Raw genomic sequence first — 21,228 nt, 5'->3', positions numbered from 1 at the left:
AGTATCAGGGGACCGGTGATATTTCCAACCCGTTCCTGGTCGGGTTAAGTCAAAGCAGACCAACTGTAGCCAAAAACGTGAAAGAGGAACCAAACGTGTGAAGTTCAAGGAGAGGGTATGCCGTCTAAATCTCCAAGGGGGCTGCAAGCCAATGTGGAGCGCTGCGGGAGACTGTTGCCGGATACAGAAACCCCATCTACCTTGGACACCAATCTCCTCCCCCAAGACTACACTCGCCATCTGCCGGGGTGGAGCACCAGGGGATGCTGCTTTTCCAAATAGGCGAGACCTGGGGTCACTCGGCTTGTGACCCAGGTCCCCACATTTGTAACATATCAGGGGTCCCTGTGGAACAGGACTACCTGTCGGGACCCCTTGTTTTCTCTCAGGGGGCGGCTGGGAACATTTCCCTTGGTTCCCCTGGGGACTAATTTGGGGCCCTTTGCGGAACTCCTTTTGTTTACCCTTGTCCCCCACGCTCTTCTGCTGGGGACCCTGACCACCTTTGGCTAAGTCTCCCATGTGGCCCTTGTGGACCCTGGTGCTCACCTAGCATTCCGCCCCTCAGCAAGCTTCCTAGTGTTAGTCAGCTTGCAATCAATCAGGTGCTGGCACAGCTCCGGAAAACAATTACTAGACAAGTGCTCCCATGCAATCAAATCAAGAAGCCCCTGAAAATCATTCACTTTGCGGCACTTCACCCAACCATCCAATGCTCTGTAAAAGAAAGTGACATATTCCACCCAGGTACTGTTCTCTAACGCCTTACAAGACCTGAACCTCTGCCTATAGAGTTCAGGAGTCAAACCATACCTAGACATTAATGCATTCTTCATGTGGCTGTAATGAATTTTGGACTTCAGAAGGCAAGTCTAACAGTGTGTCCCGCCCCTCACTAAGGAACCTTCCCCACAACCCCGCACCCCAATCTCTCTCAGGGACCCGGTGGGAAGACATGGCTACCTCATAGGCTCTGAGCAACTGCCCAATATAATCATTTTTATAAAACTCTTTCACCACATCTTTGGGAATATACACTCTAGCTTCATGCTGCTACCAGAGGGAGTAACCTCTGAACTCTTGGTTTTAAATTGCAACTCCCTCAAAACCTTTTCATGCTTAAACTTTTTTCCTCTATGTCTAATCTCCTATTTTCTAACTCCAGTTGCCTATTCACCTTGAACTTGGTCATCTCCATTTCATGCTTTCATTCTTTCTGCATTTCTCTCTGTCCTCCAACTCCTCTGGAGACAGACTCTTGCTAAAAGCACTGCTACCTGCGGGGGAAGGTGCTTTTTTTCCTCCTGGTCCCAATGGCCCTCCCAGCTGCACATCTGCATGGTCATCCCACTCCTCATTCTCAGGGGCTTTCCTTGCTTCTACCCAGGCCCTCAGCGCCTTTTAGAATTCCTCCTTTACTCTAAATCCACACGTGGAAACATTGAATATTTGCAGAAGTACTTCAGCTGTTTAACTTTGAAGCTTTTCAGCCTTTCCCCTTCCCAATCACAATCCATAAAGGCTACAGTTTCTGTATCTTCCATGACAACTGGATCTGGCATTTTTCAAAAATAGAAAATCCCAAAAAGGAATCTGCCAAAAATATGTGGTTGCTTTATGGTCTGCACTCACTAAGTAGTGTTCACCAATCACTGTACATGAGTCACAAATTCAAGTCCAGAATCCCACCACTAACCACCAATGTTGGATCTGGGGGTCTCTAGTTGGCATAGGTAAGTACTTGTGATGAATAGGGACCCTTTCCTCTAGTCAGCGTAAGGGGGTACATCCTAAAATAACCCCTGCTCACCCCCTTGGTAGCTTGTCACAAGCAGACAGGGTTATCTCAGAGGCAGTGTGTAAAGCATTTGTGACCGCATACAGTAACCCAGTGACAACACCACAGATGGACCCCACACAGTTGAATATTAAAAATAAGTATTCTTTATATAGATTTAACACATGACCACAAGCAACAAAAATCCACAATACTATACTTAAGATGGTAGTTTTTGCTTAGTCAGTTCAGTTCCTAAGATGCGACACTTTAGGTCAATGTACTTTACCATGCATGACGCTTCCACAACAAAAGTATTGCAGCAATGGAAATGCAGCAAAGTCCCGGTGCAAAGAAATAAAGACGTGAAGATCTTCCAGATGGGGCACGCTTCTCCGATGATGCGAGAAGTCTCGGTTCGATGCGTTGACTGCAGCGGTGACACTGTTGTTCAGCAATGCGATGGCAACAGCCTCGGCTGTGGCACTCTCCTCCAACATTTGTGAGACGCTTCCACGCAATACGACAACTACAGCGGCAACATCCAAGATGCGACGGCAGCAGCCCTGACGGTGGCACGTTTTTCTGGGGATGTGAGGCGCTACTCTCGATGCGGTGCAGTACACAACAACAGCGGCGACATCCAAGATGCGACAGCAGCAGCAGTGACGTCAGCAGCAGCGACGGCGGCACACTTCTTCCACGTTGCGAGACGCTTCTCTCAATGCGGTGCGGTGCAACAACTACAGCGGCAACACCCAAGATGCGATGGCAGCAGCAGCGATGGCAACATGGTTCTTTCACGTTGCGTGACGCTTCTCTCGATGCAGTGCAATGCGTCAGCTACAGGGGTGGCACCCTCCTTCGGAGTTGCGATTGCAGAGGCTGCGATGGCGACACGCTTCTTCCTCTTGAGTCGTGCTTCCAGCTCCTTGCGACACGCAGTCCCTCAGAAGGCCCAAAAACAGAAGCAGGCATTTCCAGAGAACTCTATGGAGCTGGGGTTTGAAGTCTGTCTTCCCTGAGACTTAAGCAGGAGGCACGCTCTCTTCCAAGCCCTTGGAGATCCTTCACAAGTTGAAAATGAATTACACAACGTTCTTTCGCCTTTTTTTGGCAGTCAGGCAACCAATGCAGGCCAATCCCCCAAGCAACACTTCAGCTTAGGGATAGTCTCTCCTCAGTTTCTTCAGGTACCTCTCCTCAGCAAAGGTTTCTTCTTGTAGTCCAAAAGTGATCTAATTTCTTGGGATCAGGGTCCCAATATTTGTACCCCAAAATCCTTTGCACTCTGTTTACATGACTCCTTTTTTCCTTAAACAGTGCAGGGCGGAAACATCAGACGCCTCACAGAAGGTGGAGCCAGCATTGTGGAGGGAAAGCACAGCCTTGGAGCATTTTGTTGACAGGATATCTTCTCTTCTTTCACTGTGCAGGGCAGAGACATCAGCCACACCCCAGGAGGTGGAGCCAGCATTGTGGAAGGCAGGCACAGCCCTATTCAGGTCCCAGGTGCTACTCCTCCCAACCATCTAGATACAGATCTCTCTATTTACCACTGGGCTGACTCGTTCTGTCTTCTGGAATCCCCCAGCCCTGTCACTCACAAACTCCAGACAAGGAATACACAACCTAGCAGAGGCAGGCTTGAAAAGTTAGGCATGAAAATACCTACACTCTAAAATTGGTATAACTAAAAGATGTATTTTATCATTCTGAGTTCAGGCATACTAAACTCAAATTTCTACCATGTTCCCTGAGTCAGTTAGGATTATAATAATGTAATAATCTAACTGCCCATTCTGACCTATGGAGAACAGGTAGCCTTGCAATAGTGAAAAATGAAAATGGCTGTAATTCACTATTAGGATATGCCACACACAACAGGGCGTGTCATACCGTATACTTACTGTGGCACTGAACAGCAGTGGCACAGTGCCCAAAGCATCTAACACCAGCAAAAACACATGAGGCAACAGCACAAATGGAAGGGAGACCCACGCCAATGGTGTCAGGTCTAACAGACAAGATGCTTTGTTGGCACCTGTTTGAACAGGGGAGTCACTCCTTGACCCCAAGGGAGATTCTTCCATCTTCTAGTCGATATAGAATGTTGTAGTTCCAAGATATATGTTGCAGAGTTTCGTCCTGATGTAACCTGAAGCCCTAAGGACTGGGACCCAATACTTATACTAAGATAGGGGGTTGGACATACTATGGGGACCCACCTACGGAAGGGTCTGGGAAGAGGGGTTGTTACACCCATTCCCTTTGTCCAGTTGCATGCCAAAGCAGGAGCTCAGTGCCCCTGCAACCGGTTTGAACTGGGATATGCAGAGAGACACCAAGTGTGCCCCCAGCACTGTCTGCAAAGCATTCACTGAATGCACCCACCCAGCCCCAAGACACTAAAGCCTGTCTGGGAGGTGGTTATACCTCCCTGTGGCAGCAAACCTATTGTCCAGGCCTTCCCTGCCGGTGTTTCGTCCAGCAGTGGGAGGTCAGACCCATGTCTGTGGCTTCAGCATTCATTTTTTGATGCTGGGGTTCTTTTAAACTATTACCGGTCAGACCAGTGTGAACATGTCTCTCCCTCTAGAAGGGTGGAATTCTACCCCCGCCACCTGGACTGGCGGGGGGGGGAGGTAGGATTCCAAAGTGTTTGACACCAAACACGACATGTTTCGATGCAGCCATTCCAAAGTTAAAATAACAGTCGATGGACAGAATGCAGGACAATGTCATACATTCACCCCAGTACAAAGATATGGGCGTAAATCCATCATTTTTTGCTCACCATGGCGTTCCAGTTTGGACCCAGCTATATGCAAATCAGTCTTAACCCTGCACCCAAAGGGAACAGTCCAGCCTGAACTGCCATGCCAGGTCCTCCCTGGACTTGAAACAAGCATCCTAGGACCAGTTTTGGGCTTTCAGCCCTCATCAGCCAGGATAGCTTGACTCCACTGTCAAGGAGGGCATGGGACCCACGTCTGAGCATACCTGTCCCACTCGGGGTGACCAATGCAAAAATAACAGTTGATGGACAGAATGAAGAACAATGTCATACATTCCCCCCAGTGCAAAGATCTGGGCCTAAATCCATTGTATGGTCCCGCTGCATCACAGAACAGTCTCAGAGAATAGATTCCGAAACCTTCAGAGGGGTCCTTCTCAAGCATGGGCACCCTCTCACACAAAACCATGCACTCTGCCTTCAGGAATGATAAGGCCTGCCATTGGAGTGACTTATAGGTTTCTATGTGTCAGTGATTAAAGGTAGATATAGGTAACCTATATCTTAGTAAGGGGTGCATGCACCACCTTAACCAGGCCTCAGTATCAGCTCTGTGGTATCGTTTTGGAAGGCTTCCCAGGGGTAGCATAACAATTGCTGCAGCTCCTGGTAGGCCTCTGGGGTACCTATGCCCTTGGTACCTAAGGTACCATATACTAGATACTCACAAGGGTACCCCAGTAACCAAACGGGAATGTATCTAAGTACATGCAATCATTTTAGAGAGGAAGCAGCTAGGCTGGGGCACTGATTAGCAGGGCCCCAGCCAGACTAAAGTCGAGAAACAGTGAAACACCAGCAAAAAGTGGGGGTAACCATAGTAAGCAGATCCAACTCTCCTACACAAACCCCCCCCCCCCAATGCAGGGACATTAAAATAACCTTGACCAGTTGTGTCTTCATGTTCTAAGTGGAAATATCCGGAGAGCCCATATGCATTGGCATGGTTACTCCCAGGTCTATGTTCCACTGTATAGTCCATCCCCGGTAGGGAAATGGACCACCTCAAAAGTTTGTGGTTTCCCCCTTCATCTGTTTTAGCCATAAGAGGGACTTATGGTCAGTCTGAACAGTGAAGTGAGTGCCAAACAAGTATAGCCTCAGCTTCTTCAGAGCCCACACCACAGCAAAGGCTTCCCTCTCAATAGCAGACCAACGTTTCTCTCTCGGGGTCAGCCTTCTGCTAATAAAAGCTACTGGCTGGTCCTGACCTTCATCATTCAATTGTGATAGCACAGCCCCTACCCCCAACTCAGATGCATCTGTTTGGACAATGAATTCTCTGGAGTAGTTAGGACATTGCAGAATTGGAGCAGTGCACATGGCCTGCTTCAGGTCACCAAATGCCTTTTGACAGCAGACTGCCCACTGAACTTTCTTAGGCATTCTTTTAGAAGTTAAGTCTTTCAGGTCACAATGGATCCATATCCCTTGACAAACCTTCTGTAGTACCCAGTCACGCTCAAGAAAGCTCTGACCTGAGTCTGGGTAGTTGGAGCAAACCAGTCCATGAAGGTCTGGATTTTGCTCGGCAATGGTTGAACCTGGCATCCACCTACAAGCTAGCAAAGGGACACAACCTGGCTCTGCCCTATCTGGCACTTAGTAGCCTTGATAGTGAGGCCTGCCTTCTACAGGGCCTGAAAAACATTTCGCAGGTGGACCAGGTGATCCTCCCAGGTGGAGCTAAAGACAGCAATATCATCTAGATATGCTGCACTATATTCTTAAAGGCCTGTTAGGTCTTTGTTCACCAACCATTGAAAAGTGCAGGTGCATTTTCCAAATCAAAGGGCATTACCACAAATTGATAGTGCCCACTAGGGGTAGAAAATGCTGTTTTGGCTTTTTTTTATAAACAGCTAGTCTGATCTGCCAGTAGCCAGCTGTAAGATAAAATGTATTCAGAAATGTGGCTGAGGCCAAAATATCTATAAGCTCATCTGCTCTTGGGATTGGATGGGTATTAGTCCTAGTGACTGCATTGAGACCCTAGTAGTGTGGTTCTGAAAATCTGGATTCATATAATTATACTGGACTCGAGAAATAAAACTTCGTCGAAACATGACGAATTTGGTATCAAAAGACCGAGAATGACGAGTACATCATGTACATGTATTTTCGGCGTGTTCGAGTGACGATTTCACCTCGAAATCGTCATTAACATTCTGAACCCTTGGCTCCCATTTATATGTTGCCCTTTACATAGACCTTAATCCAGTTGAATTTGATTCCACAAGGACACATACTCCTTAATCGACTTTTCCCTGACCTCAGTACAAGTTAGAACCATTGCCCCAGGCTGAACTCGTTAGGTCAGTTCCCTCCCAGTGGCCGAGCAAGATAGCATCTAGGCTCAACCAGCCATAAAACCATTTCAGCGCTCACACCTGCCATATCTCGCTCACATCTATCTCCACTCTTTCGCTTCGCTTACTTTATGGTGGGGAGGTGCCCGTTTTTATTAGGGGTCCAGTGTTATCTGATGAAATGTTGGGCCTTGCCGAATGATTTGTTGTAGGCAGCACAAAGTGAAATATGGACATGTCATCATGACTCTGCTTTTTCTTTGAACCAGAATATGTTAACTATTTACTTTACAACCAAGAATGTTTTGCCTAGGGCCTAAAACTGTGTATAAGAAGAGAAACCTGACTTCATGAAAGTGTGCAGTCTCCTAAGAACATACCCGTATTGTACTTCTAGGACACCTGTTACCTTGGTTGCAGCCAATAAACCAATCTTTGACTTCACCTAGAAGACTCCGAGTTTCTGTAGGTCTGGATCAGGAGAACCCGAGGTCTCTGGGTGTTGATTCCCTGGCACCGCTGGGTTACCGGTTCTGTGCCGGTTCTTAAAAACCTAGTACTTCAGTTGGCGCCCAACGTGGGGCGATTCCAGTGGTACCAGTCAGCCTGAAGATCGTGAGGAGCTTCGTGTGGAAATTCCGGAGGACGGCCAACACCTCATCGACCCCTGCATGTCGACGTGGTCCGAAGGTCTTTGCTGCGAGGTTCCCCGCTTCCCGACGGCTACAAGGACTGCTGCCCTGGCTATCGCCCTGATTTGGACCCTTGAAGTTTTTGGTAGAGCGAAACACTGAGACGAGTCTTCTGGTGACGTCATCGAGATATTTTCAGTTAAGTATAAGTGGAGCGTCTCCCAGTCCTTAGTTGGACTTACTTTGTGGTATCTTTAGGATACAAAAGGTTTTGTATTGGTACTTGCAAGCACCATAACCGAAGGACTCGTGTATTCACGAGAAATATCGTAATCTATAATCCTTTGAAGTTTGGAACTAGACTAGAGAGCGAGGATGCCTAGTCTTAGACTTGGGAATTTATTTTGTCTTGGTGGTAATAATAGGGACTCCCGATTGGAGGACTCATGTCCGGTTCCTCCAGTTGGAACTCCAACTTACGAGCTATATGTAAAACATGGGGTAGGCCCCATTGATGAGTTCAGGCCTCAGCAAGGCCCAAAGGTACCGAAAGGGTTCGCCCTTCTGTGTACAAAGTCCTTAGACTTACAAATGAAGTTGGCAAGGAAACTGGAAATACAAAAACATAGTTTAATAAACCTTTAAAGGTGGTGATACAACCTCCCCAACACTTCTACAGTATTGTACAGAGTAGCACACTGAATACAAGCACATGGCCCCTTTTATACACAGTGGAAGGGGTTCAGCTTACAGCTTAGACAGAGGTTACGACCACGTAAGGACATTTCCAAATATATCAGTGGGTGGAGCTAACAGTATTTCTAGAACATGGGAGGGCTATGCTAATAAGGAACAACTGTTACTTCTGCTGAGCATGCGCTACACTCTCAAGAAGGACTAATAATAACTGTTGCTAGGTAGAATCCACAGTGTAACTGGCAGAGAGGTAGGACAATCAGAACATTGAGCACATGGCAATGTAGGGCATGAAAATGGTGGACTCGAAATACAAAATGAAATCCCTATACTAGATATTTGGACTGATGCATTATGGCTTCAGCTAATGCTTAATAATACCGCTGTTTTATTTACAACAGACGACCCTTTCAGCGTTAGCTGAAGCCATTCCATTTCATAGGGTAGTCATCAAACTCATCTTGAATGTCAATGCTCATAATGTTAGAAATCTCTTTAGTTAGACTCTTTTGATAAGCAGCTTCGGAAACAGCTTTCTTATTGGGTATACAAGAGGTAATGCAAAGAGAACATATCATAGGACCACATTGAATACACATACAGCAAGTAAAAAGAATTACTACTATTATACAAAGGCCAGTGAGGATCTTCCAACCCCATGTAGTAAATAAGGTCCAAAACCAACTAGAGAAGGTCCATGTACCATTATCTACATGTATGTCAGCAGCTATTTTATGCAGTTTATTTATGGCATTATAAACAGAAGGCGAGTTGTCTGGGATGAAGACACAACAGCTACTTCCAATAAGTCTACAAGCTCCTCCTTTTTCTGCTAAAATGACATCTAACACCATTCTGTTTTGCAGGGCAACAATTCTAGTAATTTGCAACTCTTCAGTTACGTTTCCTAGTGCTGCAGCAGTTTGGTTGGTCACTGCCTCTACAACTCTAGTTAATCTTCTTATCTTTCTACTGTTTAGGGCAGCTCCAACAAAAAAGAATAACCCTAGGTTAAAATCTACATATTGCTGCAAACTAGTGTCGGTCTGGTCCACATCATCGATAGATAAAGTACGTTTGTATCTATTCACAGTGGCATTATTCAACAATTTCAAGTCTTTATGATAAGTGGCAGGTGCTAAAAACACTGGTGGTAATAAAAACGATACATAGCATACTCCTGACCAGCCAGCTGGTAATCGATAATATCCTCTATTACCGCATACAAAATATGTATTATGGGATGCTAAAAATGTGCTATTATTCAGACCATCTATATTTAAGACTTTAATACAATCACTAACACCTACAGGGATGTACCCAACACTTTGTACGCATAAGTCCGCTTGTGCTTGTGCAACTGAGATCACAAATTTTTCACTTTCGACAGTGTCTCTAGTGTTCGTAAAAATGTAGGGAGTAGACTCATTGTCCGGTCGATATTCTTCCCTTTCCCATATAGTTCCATTGGCTTGTGGATAGCCTTCTTTATTCTGGTGACATTCTTTGTTTAGTCTAAAAAGTAATCTTCCAACAGCAGGCTTTCTTGTGGCAAATAGAAGAGTATACCAGGCATGACAAGAACCATTATGAGAGAAAGGGAGAGGTATAAACGGTGTTCCCCCCTTCTTCTGGTGCGCTGGCATCATACCACATATCCAGCAATTTGTTTCATTTGTAGCAGTGTGGGTATGATGTAGCATCTGAATGAAGGTGTTATTTACAAAGGACAAGCGGTGTTTTGATTCCTGATAGGGGAGCGTATAAAAGAAATGCTCCTCTGGCACCGGTGTAGAAACCACATATAGATCACGGGCAGGAATTACATCCTCAACAAACCACGTGATAATGGCAACAACTGCCACACTAGCAATAAATCCGAAGGCGCAGATCACTTTCTTTCTCTCCATGTTGAACAAATGTCTCGCAAATCTTCCTGAAACTAAAAAAAGGCTGTCTGAACTCTTCCCACAAGGCGGCTGTTGTTTTCTTCACCAACGGGCCAAGACGGGTGTCACTACTCTAATGCAAGGCTGATCCCCCCCCTTGCCTCATCGGCTCTCCGTTGCACCAACCAAGAGGCCGTTCTGACAGCAGTCTAAACAGCAGAAAACTTCTTCCTGGGTCGAAGGTTGTATTTTCTTACTCCAGAAGTTGTCGGGTCCGGGAAGAACTCCTCTTGCTCATCAGGTACCACAGCAGGGCCTTTCTCTGTAGTCAGGATTTCTCGATGGTCAGTCAACACGGCAGGCTCCACCAATCCGGGTTGCACTCTGCGACAATGAAGGGAGTGAATCCAGTTCTTCCGGTTGGTCACTCGGACGGCCGTTCTTGTTGCGAGCAGAACCTGCTCGGGACCGCACCATCGGGGCTCCAGGCCACTCGTCCTCTCGAACGCCTTGATGAGGACGAAGTCCCCGGGTCGGAGACTATGACCCTCACCTGTGGACCGGTCAGGGAGTGCTTCTCGAACCTGTTGATGAATAGAAACCAAGTTATCAGTTAATTGTGCCAGATAGTCATTCATCAATACACAAGGTACATCATATACGGAACTTGGTTTGGGCACTCCCCAAATATTCATGGGACGACCAAACACCACTTCATACGGTGTAAGGCCGGTTCGGGAGTGTGGTACTGATCTTATTGACAACAATGCCAAAGGCAAAGCGTCGGGCCAAGTCAGAGAAGTGGAAGCCTGGATCTTTGCTAGTTTAAGCTTCAGTGTTCCATTGTAGCGTTCCACCAAGCCAGCCGACTGTGGATGGAACACTGCATGAAACTTCTGTTTTATCCCCAGACCTCTCAGAACGTACTTGATAACGTCTGCTATAAAATGAGGCCCGTTATCACTCCATAATAGTCTACAAACACCATACCTAGGGAAGAACTCCTTCAGTAGCACCTTTGCTGTAGTCATTGCAGTATTGTCCTTAGTAGGGTAGGCTTCAATCCATTTACTGAAAGCACACACCACCACCAAGACGTACTTTAGATTATTACAGCGTTCAAGTTGGATATAGTCCATTTGCAGGACTTCAAAAGGTGCAGTAGGTATTTCAAATCCTCCTGCTGGAGTCCGTGTTCCTTTCCCTGGGTTGTATTTAAGACAGATCATACAGGTCTGTACCACTCTCTTGGCCGTGCTAGCAATCTCTGGATGCTCCCAAACTTGCGCAAGCAATTTCACAATCGCTGAAGCTCCAACATGTGCTAGCCCATGTGCCATTTGAACCATAGGTTGGACAAAAGCTGTGGGCAACTTCCACCTATCCATTTGTTTGTTGCGCCAACAACCTTCATCATCCAGTTCTCCATTTTCAGACCATTGCTCTCGTTCTTTATCAGAAGCAACTCTCTGTATTTCCCTCACTTCTTTCCTAGCACCATGCCATCATTCTGCTTGTGACTTCACAACATACATTGAAGTGGAGTCAGGTCTCATTGCAGTTTCTCGTGCTACTTGGTCAGCGAAAGCATTTCCTTGCCCTACTTTGTCAATAACTTTCTTATGTGCACTGCATTTCACTATAGCTATCATCTTAGGAAATGTCAGGGCAGTCAAAAGATTGTGCACCAGTTCTCCATACATAATTTGTGTTCCGTGTGATGTCAGAAAACCTCTTTCCTTCCAGAGCAGGCCAAAGTCGTGCGCTACTCCGAAAGCATAGCGGCTATCTGTATAAATATTCACACACAACTCTGCACTAAGCTCACATGCTCGTGTCAATGCTATCAGCTCCGCTGCCTGGGCTGATTTCTGTGGTATGCGTGCTGTTTCCACGATAGTATACAAAGTAGTGATGGCATATGCTGCCGAAGTCGTACCATCCGGTAGCTTCAGGCAGGAGCCATCCACCCATAATTCTCCATCTACATCTGAGAAAGGCGTATCCTGGAGATCGATACGACCCTTTGTCTGTTCCTCACTCACAAAAATACAATCATGTGCTTCTTGTGCCTCAGGCTGAGTCGTCAGGAATGGTAACAATGTTGCTGGATTTAACGTAGCACATCTCCTCAATGTGATATGGGGAGCCAGCAACGTTAGTTCATATCCGGTCAGACGGGCACTTGTTAAATGCTGCGTCTTTGTTTGATTCAAAAGGGCGTCAACAGCATGGGGAACCAACACTAACAGCTTGTGAGATAACACTATTCCCTCACTCTAACGTATTGACACAGCTGTCGCTGCGACCGAACGAAAACACCCCGGCAATGCCCGAGCGACAGGATCGAGCAATGCCGAGAAATATGCACACGGACGCTGCCTGTCCCCGTGCATCTGTACTAACACAGATGACGCACATCCATCTCTCTCATGTACATATAATGTGAAAAGTTTCGTGTAATCAGGAGTGCCTAACACTGGTGCTGAACAAAGGGCCTGACGTAACTGTTGGAAAGCGTTTTCACATTCATCTGTCCAAGGAAGGGGAATTGGAGTGTCTTTTGTCAATAGCGCTAACAGTGGTTTGACTATATGTGAAAACCCCAGTATCCACTGCCTACAAAAGGACGTAAGACCCAAAAATGCTCGAACATCTTTCTGTGTAGAAGGTGTTGGTTTGTCCAGGATGGCTTGGATACGATCTGATGTAAGTGCACGCCCCTCCTTAGACAAAAGGTGGCCTAGGTAGGTCACCTTAGGTCTACAGAATTGCAATTTCTTCTTAGATACCTTATGATTGTGAGAAGCCAAAAAGGAAAGCAAAGACAACGTACAAGTCTCACATTGCTCAGGGGTGTCAGCAGCCAACAAAATATCGTCGACATATTGAATAAGCACTACCCCCTCAAGCAAGACAAAGGAATCCAACTGTCTTTTCAATGCCTGACTGTAGATACTAGGGCTCTCAGTATAGCCCTGTGGAATTCTACAAAATCTATACGATTGATTATTCAAAGTGAAGCCGAAAAGGTAACGGCTATCAGGGTGAATAGGGATCGAAAAGAAGGCGTTCTTCAGGTCGACAACCGAGAATGTTGTCGCTGTTGGTGGGACCAAGGTAAGGAGTGTCGTGATGTCAGAAACAACAGGGTATTGGGGCACCACTATCTTGTTCACCTCCCTCAAATCAATAATAAAGCGATATACCCTAGTATCAGTGTCTTTCTTCAAGATTGGTAAAATAGGACTGTTACAAACATTGTATGGGACTTCTTCCACCACCCCCACTCGAATGAGATCCTGCACAATCTGTATGAGCGCCTCCTCACCCTCCTGTGAAATCCTATATTGAGGCAGGCGTGGCAACACAGCTCCCTCCTTTACACTAATGCGAACCGGGGGAATGACCATCTGTCCCACATCAGTGTCTGAAGTAGCCCACAACGTGTGAGGTAAAGAGGCTAATGCAGCCCTTTCAGCGACCATACACACTCTCTCTTTTGCAGGGTAATTGTCATTTAAAATCACGCGTACTCCTTCAGGGGAGCAGCGGATTGTGGCTCTAAAATGTTTCAGCATGTCTAGACCCACAATGTTGTCAGGCGTGTTTGAGGAAAGCAAGAATGGACATGGTGCTGTAAATTTGTCGACATGAAATGCAAGGGGTTGGGATAATGGGCTAAGAGAAGGTGTTCCATCGAACCCTACAGATGTGATCGTTAAGCCAGACAGGGGAGCCCTCGGAACCAATTGTTTAGACAAAGCGCAACGAGTAGCCCCTGTATCAACCAGAAACTGATCAGTAGAACCCAAAACATGTGCTGTAACATAAGGACCCCTCTGATCTACTGGTACTTCAACTGATTCCTCCCCCCATCCTACGCAATCCTATGCATATTGGGAATCATGACTTTCGGGGTGCACATAGTCAGACATCTGATACTGATTTCGTCTATCAAAGGTATTAGACCCTCCTTGTTGTTGCTCCCTAGATTCGAATCTAGCCCTGTCATTTAGGTTACCTCGTGGTCCAGAAAAACCCCCACGATTTCTCCCAAGACCTCTACCCCGTCCCATAGCCCTGTGTTCTCGCGCTAAAGGACACTCATTGGCCCAGTGGCCTCGTTGCTTACAATATGCACATTGATCTTTAGCCAAGTCTGTGCGGTTATATGTAGAATCATAAAAACCCCGACCACCTCTATTATTTCCTCTCTGGGGTGGTCCATACACTTGTGCTAACATAACTTTTGTTTTCAAATCCTTAGATTTCTTATCTTCATTACTTTTTGCTTCTAGTTCCTGACGCTCGTAATACTGAGCCATTGTCAGGAGGGATGCCGGAGTCAAAGTCGTCCAGGAGCTTTCACTTGCTTTCAACCGAGCTGCTACTCCCGGTAATAAATTCGAAACATATTTGTCTACAAACAGATGTCGACCCGTGTCATCCGTCAGAGACTGACCACTGAAATCGTGAAAAGTTTCTTCAAATCGCGTAAAGAAGTCAGAAACTGATTCATCTATCTTTTGCTTGCAAGATGCTAACATAGTCCAGTCAATCTTTTTAGGGGGAATAATCGTCTTTAATTTAATCAAAATAGCAGCAGGGAGGTCTAGAATGAGCTGGGGTGGTTTCTGCACAGGTTTCCTAGCTCTGTCCTCCTCCTCAATGTCTTCCCATTTAGCTTTAAACGTCACTAAATCATCAATTTTCCGTACTGATCTCCACATGTCAGGGGGTAATATAAGACCAAAGAATAAATCAATGTCAGCTAATGTCATAGTACAAGAATTCAAAGCCCCCTCAACTTCCTCATAAAAGGCAGCAGGATTTTTCCGTGGGTCAGGTAACGCTTTCTTTAAGGCCATAACATCCGCTCTATTCCAAGGAGTATATACCCAATTATAGATAAAATACCCTCGGGCATCAGCTGAATCTTTATCTGAACTAGTACCCGCTCCTTTTGGAGGAACATACAAAGGCGCTCCCTCTCGCATAGGTTTAACATGCACAATATCGACCTTATCTGAAGAAAAGATAGGTGATTGTTTCCCGTCGCCACTCAAACCCGTCTCTTTGTCGTCCACCGTCTTTTGTCGCTTTTCTTCTCGTAACCGAGACGCCTCATCCAGCAATACGAATAACCGTCGAACTGCATCAGCTGCCTGGGAAGGAGAAAAGAGACCTTTACGCAATTCTTTCTTATCTTGTATTATGTCATCAGGTTCAAGAACAGGAGAATATTTTCGAAAAGCCCCGACTACTTCATCAGAAAAGGTTTCAAGAAAATAAATTTTTTCCCTGTCCGGCCATTTTTCAAGAGACAACAATATTTCAGCAAGAGGAATTGTACCCTTAAGAATACGATAAGAAATTTGTCGGAGCTCCGCCATACGATCAGATGTTAGCTTAGACCGCGTGTCTACCTTATCTTTAAATGATCCAGAATCCTCATCTTCCCCTTTCGGAGCAGACGGGCCAGCATACGGAGGCGGAGAACGATCTAGTAATGAAAAATCATCATCAGCATTATTAAGGACAGGATAAAGAGGCCGACGAATGGGATATTGGCCAGATATCTGCAATCTATGTTCCTTTTCCCGTTTTTCTTCCGCATCTTTTTGTTCACGTTGTCTCATTTCTTGCGCCTTCTCACGCACATTCTTCCTCTGCTCTTTCTCAATCAGCGCATGTTCACATTTCTCACGCTTACGTACTTCTTTCACCCACATTCGCACACTCTCAAACATATCTTGTCTCGCTCGGCGCTTACACAGGCACTGTTCCACATACTCAATTTTGCGCACATCAAACGAACCATACAAAGGCCATGTCAACTCAGGATCCTTCTTGGTATACTTCCTCCACAATGTGCTGTACATTATAGGGGAAAGACCAAACTTAATATACATGTCCCTATTCGGCGTCCCTTCTGGGGGAGCCGGCTGCGATTCTTCAAGACTTAACCGGTTTCCAGAGCAGCACCACTTACGTAGTGCGCTAAAAGCAGGCATGCTAGAAATAGTGCGAAATACACAATATTATACAGAAAAATGGCACTTAATCGTGGCGCCGCTCACAACCATATGTTGGAGAAAAATCTCCACATTGCCTACCTATATGTGTTGCAACGCATATATACCCATATTCATAATCATAATATGATCGATCATCCAAACATCTCCATATCCATATCCATATCCATAAGCCACAGCAAGCGTATCCTAAAACTGCCTTGCTAATCACTGGCTACCATAAACACTCACAGTAATTACCATACATTGGTCCTTACCAAGCACGAGCGTCCAGATTCCACTTGCCAAGTTCCACAATTTGCTCAAACAGCTTATCCACAGCAAACCGACAGAAGAGGTCTCAGTCGAAGACCGGCGCCACCCAGATGGTCAGATCGGAAGGAAGGAAGAAATACCTCAGGATGCCAGGACTAAAGACGCCGCTGGCAGTGATCACTTCCCCGGCAGAGTTCCACTCCTTCGTCACGACCAGTCCTTCGAGCCTCCGAGTCGCCGATGAGCCCCACGTGACGGGCGCCAATTGATGAGTTCAGGCCTCAGCAAGGCCCAAAGGTACCGAAAGGGTTCGCCCTTCTGTGTACAAAGTCCTTAGACTTACAAATGAAGTTGGCAAGGAAACTGGAAATACAAAAACATAGTTTAATAAACCTTTAAAGGTGGTGATACAACCTCCACAACACTTCTACAGTATTGTACAGAGTAGCACACTGAATACAAGCACATGGCCCCTTTTATACACAGTGGAAGGGGTTCAGCTTACAGCTTAGACAGAGGTTACAACCACGTAAGGACATTTCCAAATATATCAGTGGGTGGAGCTAACAGTATTTCTAGAACATGGGAGGGCTATGCTAATAAGGAACAACTGTTACTTCTGCTGAGCATGCGCTACACTCTCAAGAAGGACTAATAATAACTGTTGCTAGGTAGAATCCACAGTGTAACTGGCAGAGAGGTAGGACAATCAGAACATTGAGCACATGGCAATGTAGGGCATGAAAATGGTGGACTCGAAATACAAAATGAAATCCCTATACTAGATATTTGGACTGATGCATTATGGCTTCAGCTAATGCTTAATAATACCGCTGTTTTATTTACAACACCATCACCTACAACGAAGTATGGATTAAATACACTAGGAAAGATGGTGTTCTAAAATGGCCCCAATATGGTAGTTTTGATTCTGAAATCTTAGACAACCTTGAAGTTAAACTCTTTAAAAAGAAAGCCCGGCCGGCGATGTTTGACTCCTTCCGTTTATGGCGTAAAGAAGCCAAACAAAAAGAAATTAAATTAGCTAAGAAAAATAAGAGAGAAGGGGGACTTTCAGTAATGCAAGCTGCTGTGCAGTTTAAAGATAATGAAGAAGAGCAGATGAATGAGCAGTTGCACAGGCAACGTAAAATGGCAATAGATAAGTGTTATCCAGTTATGCCGTCTCTTCAGCAAGAGGCAGCAAAAGAGCATGAAAAAGACCCATTAATGTCACATTTGCTAAATTCACCACCCCCCTATGCGCAGAATGCCACAGCACCCCGCAACCTTTAGTTGCACAAACTGCGCCTCCTGCTCCTCAACAGCACCCACCAGCTGTTCTTCAGCTGGCTCCTACTTCTTCGGTGCAGCCTCCTCCAGGCCCACCGACCACTTCTGTTTCACCTGTGTTTTCTACGATTTTGCCTACTGCACTTTTTACGTCTCCTAATGCTCCCTCTATGATTCTGCCTAGTGCCCCCTCTATTTTCTCTGATACCTCTTCTGCTATCTCTACCCCTGCCTTATCATACCCTGTTTTTCCATCTGTTTGTCCTTCAGTTTCACCTTCCATTCAGCAGAAAATGGCCAGCACTGTTACTAATCTTCTTTTACCTCTTTTCGGGTCGCCTGCTAAGACCCCTAACATTGGAAAAAGACAGTTGCGAAGTCAACTGCCTGATTATCAAGAGAGAGATTCCCTGAATAGTTTAGCTCGGAAATGGGTCATGGACACTGCAAAATATGATGTACAGTCAGTCATGGAAGTCTTCCATCAATGGGAAGCAGCGACACAGAGATATGTTTTCGAACAGATGTGTGTTTTTCTTGGCGAGGATTTAGAAGACAATGATCAAGAATGCATCCCACAAGAGATGTGTCGTGTATGGTTTAGGTTTGGAGAGGGTATGATTGTAGGTCCAGATGTGGAAAAAGCAGTTGAAATGTTGTTATCATATCGGAGTAAGGGAGGCAGTTCAGGGTCACCATCTGAATCTAATACATCCAGTAGGAAAAAGGCGCGACAATACCCTATGAGAGAAGTTCCCCCACAGTGGAGAGAGGGTGACACGACTGCTGTCCCACCTATTCTGCCACACTTCCACCGTGTATGGGTACATGTCCCATGGAAGCGAGCTGAAGTTTTAGCACTCAAACAAATGTTACCAGATCCACGTAAAAATCCTGCAGGGTACTATAAAGAATTGTCACAAACTGCTGGGTCATGTATAATGAATTTAGCCGATATCGATATGCTATTTGGGAATGTTGTTCCACAGCCTTTATGGGGTAAAATTCGTCATGTAGATCATGACCAGGAATTAGGTGATACGTGGGCTAATATTACTGCTGCAGATGCCCGCCAAGTTGGTGGCGCCAAGCCTGAGCCTTTGATAGCAGAACTCCCTGGTAGAATAGTAGATTACATGAAAACGATAATGCCTGCAATACGCGTAAATTGGGATAAGTTGTCTGCATGCAAGCAAAAGAAAGAAGAAACCGTTTCAGATTTCTTCACCAGATTTGAAGAAACATTCATTGACCACAGCGGTCAAGATATGACCACAGAAGGTGGTCAGAGATTGTTTGTCGATAAATTCGTGCACAATCTGCTTCCAGAATTGTGTAGAAAATTAAAAGATTCAGAAAGTTCTTGGGCAGTCTCATCTTCAGCGCAGATATTAGCTACTGCACAATACTACGAGAATAGACACAAAGATGAGAAAGATAAAGTAGAAAAGAAAACTAGAGAACTCAAAACGAAGGTTTTGCTACAGCAAGCCTATCCGCCACGTGGTGGTGGTAACTGGTAATCAACATAATAATGGCCAGAATCACTACCAGAATACTTTTCAGCAACCTCAACAGTATCAGAGAAACTCGCAAAGATTCGATTACACTCAACCCCGTGTAGGTCCCAACCAGTGTTTATATTGCAAACAAGAGGGTCATTACAAGTATAATTGTCCTGCCCTATCACAATGTGCAAATGGAGTTTCTGGTGTAAGAGGTCGTGGCAGTCAGCAAGCGCCTAGAGGTAGAGGGCGTGGAAACGCCCCACAGGACACACGTCCCCTTCCACCACAAAACTCTATGAACAGGTTTGATCAGCAAAATAACGTATCTGACAGGACAGCTCAATACTATGTTGAAGATTATTACACCGAAAATGAGCAGTGGGAGAATGATGACTGCTAGGACAGCCATAGACAAAGAGAGGGAGTTGTTTCAGTTCCAGTAGATCAGAGTGGACCTTACGTTGAGGTGATTACATCAGGTGTGTCAGAACCTTTTCTGTTGGATACTGGTGCTACAAAGAGTTCTATTATGCACTCCAAACTCCCTGGCGCACCTTTGTCTGGCGAAATGAACGTTTCTGTAGGTTTTTCTGGCGCCTCGGTTAGAAATCCGATTTCTGACCCTTTATCTCTTTCTGTTGGTCCTTGTGAATTCGAAGCACCCCTTATTCTGACAACAGGTTGTGGTGAAAATTTGCTAGGATTAGATTTGCTAAAAAGATTGTATGCGACTTTGTATTGTTCTCCTTCAGGAGTACAACTCACTTTAGGTAAGAAAGTGGTTTCTCCCATGTATTTGTCGAGAGATGCACTTCCAGCAGAATTAGCACTTCTCCCAGATATTCTTTGGGCTACTGGTCCTAACGATGTAGGTCTTTTAGAAATTCCACCACATGTTGTAACATTGAAGTCGAATGTTAAAATGGCACGAATTCCCCAATACAGAATATCTAATGAGGGTGAAAAAGCTTTGCTAGCGATTGTCTACGAATTGATTGAAAAGAATGTGATTGAGGAAACGCGAGGCAATGTTTGCAATAGTCCTGTTCTGCCTGTTTTAAAACGAACTGACCCTTCTCAGCCACCTGTGTACAGATTCGTGATTGATCTTCGAGAAGTAAATAAGATAGTTGTGCCACAATTCCCAGTTGTGCCCGACATTACCACATTATTGACTATGATTCCAGCTTCTGCTTCATGGTTTTCAGTGATTGACCTAAAGAATGCTTTCTTCAGCATCCCAATTGCTGAGGAGAGCAGGGACATTTTTTCCTTTAGTTTAGGAGGTCGAAGCTTCCGCTTTAAACGCGCTCCTCAAGGCTACTGTGAAAGCCCCTCAATATACAGTCAGGCTCTGAAAACTCAGCTTGACACGATTGTTTTGCCAAAAGGTGCCACTCTTGTACAGTATGTGGACGATTTGCTCATTACTGCAGATAATGAGAAAATTTGTAAACAGGCCACATTGACATTATTGCGTCATCTGTGTGATCTGCATCACAAGGTGTCACTTTCCAAGCTTCAATATTGCCGACAAGAAGTGACCTACTTAGGTCACCTCTTATCGAAGGAGGGAAGGAAACTGACCCCAGAAAGAATTCAGGCAATAGCGAAATTGAGTGTGCCAAGAACACAGAGAGAAGTACGTGCTTTCTTGGGCATTACATTGTACTGTAGACAGTGGATTCCAAATTTTTCGTTATTGGCCAAACCCTTGGTGGCACTAACGTGTAAAAATACACCCAATCCCATTCCTTGGTCTGAAGAGTGTCAGAAAAGTTTTCTCGAATTACGCACAGCAATATGTTCGGCTCCTGTGTTAGGTACCCCCAACTACAGTAAGCCTTTCACATTGTATGTCCACGAGAAGGAAGGCTGTGCATTGTCTGTGCTGACTCAGTTATTCGGAGATAGACAGCGGCCATGCGCCTATTTTTCGGCCACTTTGGATCCGGTAGCACAAGCATTGCCGAGTTGTTTAAGGGCCACAGCAGCAGCAGCTGTTTCTATTCGACAGTCTGCTGGTCTAGTAAT

This window comes from Lissotriton helveticus, chromosome 8, assembly GCF_964261635.1.
Source record: "Lissotriton helveticus chromosome 8, aLisHel1.1, whole genome shotgun sequence".
Lineage (NCBI taxonomy): Eukaryota > Metazoa > Chordata > Amphibia > Caudata > Salamandridae > Lissotriton > Lissotriton helveticus.
Note: the sequence above shows the minus strand (reverse complement) of the source record.